Raw genomic sequence first — 4673 nt, 5'->3', positions numbered from 1 at the left:
ACTCATGGACTGCCCCCCAGAGCTCCTCCCTCTCTTCCTTTCCCCTCCAAGAATGTTAACCCTAAAAAGAGTTCTTGAAAATACTGTTTGTGGGAACGGAGGAATGCAGGGCAAAGGGTCCCATTTGCAGGGGGAGGAAAGGCTCTGGGGTTGTTGAGCCTCTTTGGGGCTTGTCAAAGTTTCTAAGTCTGGATTCTGGAAGGTCCTGGCGAACTAGCCTCCAGGGGCAGAATGGGAGTTGATCCTAATCAGAGGGAGTCAGGAGCCTTCCAGTTGAAGGGAAGGACAAGGATGGCAGGGAAAGAGAGAAACTGTTAACTGCTGCCTTTTAAAGGGCCCCCGATTATATGGAATGCAGCTGTGGGCCTGACAAACTTAAGAGCTTATGGGGGGTGGTATTAATTATCCCTTAGGCATGCTGATTGAGTAGTCATCCCCCCCTCCCCCAAATTTGATGCTGTTTCCTTCCCAGAAACTCCGGCAGTAAATGACACCTCCAGCAGATGGCAATATCAGTTCTGCTGAGAAATAGAATCATGCTGAAGCTTTTTTTGAGTCAATACCAGGAGTGTGGCTTGTCTAGGCACTGTTTGAGTTCCCATCCATGTGGAAATGGGAACAAAGAATGATTACTAATTGATTTTCCCCTTATTGTTTTGCTATTGTTCAGTCTTTTCAGTTGTGGCTTCATGACCTCATTTGGGGTTGTCTTAGCAAAGATACTGGAGTGATTTGCCATTTCCTTCTCTAGCTTATTTTTCAGATGAGGAAACTGAAATAAACAAGGTAAGTGACTTGCCCAGGGTCACACAGCTAGACTGTGTCTGAGACTAGATTTGAACTCAGAAACATGAGTCTTCCAGACTCCAGGTCAGCCATTGTCTTGGGAGAAACAAACCCAAGTTTCTAATAGAGTCTCACTCCAAGAATGGGAGGCTCAAACTCCTTTTAATTCAGAAGTAAGAAAAGAATTTTATTTGAAAAGTTTTAAAACAATATGGTGGAATGATAGAATAGCTTGGTGTTTAAAAGAGTAGCCTGGGAACAGGCAGGATAGCCCCGGGGCATAGCAGCAGCAATTCCTGTGTGGATCACGGTGGGCTTATTTATTGAGGGTCTGGGACCTTTTCTCAGAATAGCCCACCTCTGGGCATTTCGGGCTTTCCAGGTATGATTTGGGGTCTGACAGGTCATAGGTGAACTTAGAGACACCAGAAAGGGAGTAAGGAGCATACACAGATGGGGGGGGGGTGTCCCCTGGCTTGCCAGAGCTCTTAGAACGCATGTCCGTCCCCCCCCCCCCATTGTCCCACTCGTCATCCTTTGTCAGTGTCGGAGAGGTCTCCCTGCTCTTCTGGAATGGGAACACGGTGGGGAGGGGTTACTGTACAGTAGACAACCGCTATAAGTGATGAATAACGCTTAGCAGTTCAGAACAAAGGTAAATCCAGAACAATATAAGCAATTCATAATGCAGAGCAGCCCAACGCTGGGAACCACAGTATGGCCCAAAGGTTCACAGAGCCGGTGGCCAGCCATTCGGGATGGTTCCCTGACGAAGAGCACAGATTCTGCCATTTATGCCGAAACTGCAGATTTATGCGTAACTCGTGCTAACTGGCGCGAGCCACGAGCGTTCCGGACGTGAGGGTCCCTCCCTGCCCACGGCCGCCTCCCTCCGCACCGTGTCTGCCCCGCCGCTTAGTTGCTCTTTACTTTGCTGCTGTTCTGTTGTGATTAAATGATCCCGTTTCGTCTATTTGCTTTCTCGGTCGGTGGACGGGGTTGTAGATCTCAAACGGTCCCCACACAGTGCTTGTAGCTTAGCCAGGGCTTTTGTTGCGTGGAAGCCCAATTGGTGCGAAAAGGGATATTCTCGATGTTATAATAACGGTTCTCCTCCCCTGACCAGGGTGGAGTGTCGGGGAAGCATGGAGCGGGCTTTGGGAACGGGGCGGTGGAGGGAGAGCCGCTGCCTCTCTTCCCCAGGGATAAAAGGCGGCCAGCTGTCTGGAGGAAATGGCTGAGGGGGATGTGATGACACCCGTCAGAGAGGATCCCGAGGGGGGCCCCAACAAGGGGTCTTCCGGCCTCAGGAACTCTGCGAGATCTGACCGTCCTTCTTGAAGTTTCCCCTTTCAAATTGTATTGAGAGGCTTGACGAATATCTGCCTGCTTTGTGAAGGGTTTCCTATTGAATCTCAGGTAGACTGGAGGAGGGAAGAGGCTGCCCTGTTGTTTCCTACACGGTCCTTGGTCTGAAAGGATGTAATCTTGCTCTGTCCCGTCCCAGCTACAACAATCCCTCTACAACTTTACTATCTATTTGGCCTAAGAGACTATAAAAGGAATAGGTGCAGGAAGGGAGCTATGCTCTTCTTTCTGCGAGTCCACCCCCCCCAACCCCCTTAGGGTCTGAGATGTCTCCAACCACCCCTCATCTGAGGAAAAGATGTTTCTTTGAAGGAAGATCAATTATAGGCTTGAAGGTAGAAATAGGATCCTCTCAGATGGCTTCGGTGATTCCAGTTCCCAGATCAGAAGCCCAGAGGCTCCTCAGAAATCCCTCAGGTCAGTTTTTTTCTTCCCAGAAGCCCCTTCTCTCCAACTGCCACTGGCTCTGTCTCAGTCCTCATGTCAGGGTTCCAAATCTTCCCTGCCCCCATCCTTACATTAGGAATGATTCTGACTATTTTATAGTTGTTGGATTACTTACTTTCCATCCTAGTAACATCTCTAAAACCGAAGGACAAGGGCTAGGCAATGGGTCACACAGCTAGGAAGTGTCTGAGACCAGATTTGAACCCAAACCCTCCCAACTCTGGGCCTGATGCTGTATCCACAGTAGCACCTAGCTTATAGTGTTTTTGTTTTTTAAACCCTTACCTTCTGTCTTAGAATCAATACTGTGTACTAGTTCTTAAGCTGAAGAGTGGGAAGGGCTAAGCAGTGGGGGTGCCCACACAGGACTTATCTAAGGCCAGATTTGAAACCAGAACCTTCAGTCTCTAGGTCTGGCCCTCCATCTAGCTGTCTCACCTGTGCAAATAGTGTTTGGGAGTTAACACTCCCCCCCCCCTCCCCTGTGATGACTGTATAAGTATTATTGTCCTCATTTTACAGTGGAGAAAACCAAGGTTTAGAAAGACAAAGTCAATGAACTGGTTTTTACATAGCAAGTTGGCTGCTGAGACTAAGAATAACCCCAATTCCCATTTCATTTTAGGGTTAAAAATGCTTAACTCATAACCCCATGTGGTTGGTAGTGTTGGAGAAGGAAATGGCAGACCACTCCAGAATCTTTGCCAGGAAAACCCCAAATAATGTCATGAAGAGTCAGACACAACTAAAACGACTGAATAACAAAAGTTTGCAGTGTAATCATCCCTGTTTTAGAGATGATAAAGCAGACTCAGGTAGATTGAAAGATTGCTCACAGATTGGAAGTGGAAGAGCCAGGGATTTCAGTCCAGGTCTTCTGATTTTCCAAGTCCCGTATTCTTTTTTTTCTGTTTGTTTTTTTTTTAACCCTTACCTTCCATCTTAGAATCAATACTGTGTATTGGTTCCAAAGCAGAAGTGTGATAAGGGCTAGGCAATGGGGGTTAAGTGACTTGCCCAGGATCACACAGCTAGCAAGTGCCTGAGGCCAGATTTGAATCTTGGACCTCCCATCTCTGGACCTGGCTGCCCTCCTAGTTCTGCATTCTTTGTCTATACACTGTACTGCCTCTAGGCTCAAGCTGTCACAAAAACCTCCATCTCCCATCTCTAGAATGATCCCCCTTCTCACCCCACTTCTTGGTTTCCTTGTTCATTAAACTCAGCTCATGTTACACCTTCATCAGGAGGTCTTTCCTGTCCCCATCACCCCCACCCCAGCTGCTAATGTCTTCATCTTTCATACCTCCAATTCACTGTGTTTTGCATACATGCTTCTTCCCCCATTAGAATGTGTGCTCCTGGGGAGAGGAGCTGTTCTTGTCTTTCTTTGTGAAGCTGCTATAGGGTGTGTTGTATTGTGGGTGTATCCCTGTGACTCTGTCCAGATGTGACAGAAGGGATTCAAATAGATGTGCGAATAGAGGGCCCTAGTCTCCTCCACCTATCCCTCTCCAAGGGTGGCTGATTCTAGTTAGGAGGAGAGCAGAATATTAGTTAAGTGGTAAGGGGGGCACAGCAATTGCATCTATCTATATAATATTGCTAGTCCAGTTAGAGGTTCTTAAATATTTGGTCTCAGGATCCCTTTACCTTCTTTTTTTTTTAACCTTTACCTTCTATCTAAGAACCAATTAAAGACAAGCAGTAAGGTCTAAGCAAGTAGGGTTAAGTGACTTGCCTAGGGTCATACAGCTAGGAAATACCTTGGGGACACATTTGAACCCAGGACCTCCTGGCTCTAGGTCTGGTGCTCTATCCACTTGAGCCACCTAGCTATACAACCTCACTCCCTGCTCCACATTCTCAAGGACCCTAATGAACTCTTGTTTCTGTGGGTTTTATCTATTGATATTTACATTAGAAATGAAAAGTGATCATGTAAGAATATTTGATTAATTTAAAAATACCAAACCAGTTACATATAAACATAAATAACATGTTTTTTTATGAAAAGTAATTATATTTTTCAAAACAAAAACAGTCTAGTGAGAAGTGGGGCTGTCTTATAT

The 4673-nt window shown here is 46.5% G+C and overlaps 1 protein-coding gene across 1 annotated transcript in view; it reads left to right on the top strand.

Annotated features, from left to right (window-relative positions):
- RNF123 (ring finger protein 123) overlaps window positions 1-4673 on the top strand; it is a 155352-nt gene that overhangs the window by 13980 nt on the left and 136699 nt on the right. The window lies entirely within an intron of this gene.

The sequence above is a fragment of the Monodelphis domestica genome, chromosome 7 (assembly GCF_027887165.1).
Source record: "Monodelphis domestica isolate mMonDom1 chromosome 7, mMonDom1.pri, whole genome shotgun sequence".
Taxonomy (NCBI): Eukaryota; Metazoa; Chordata; class Mammalia; order Didelphimorphia; family Didelphidae; genus Monodelphis; species Monodelphis domestica.
This window is presented reverse-complemented; position numbering and strand designations above follow the sequence as displayed.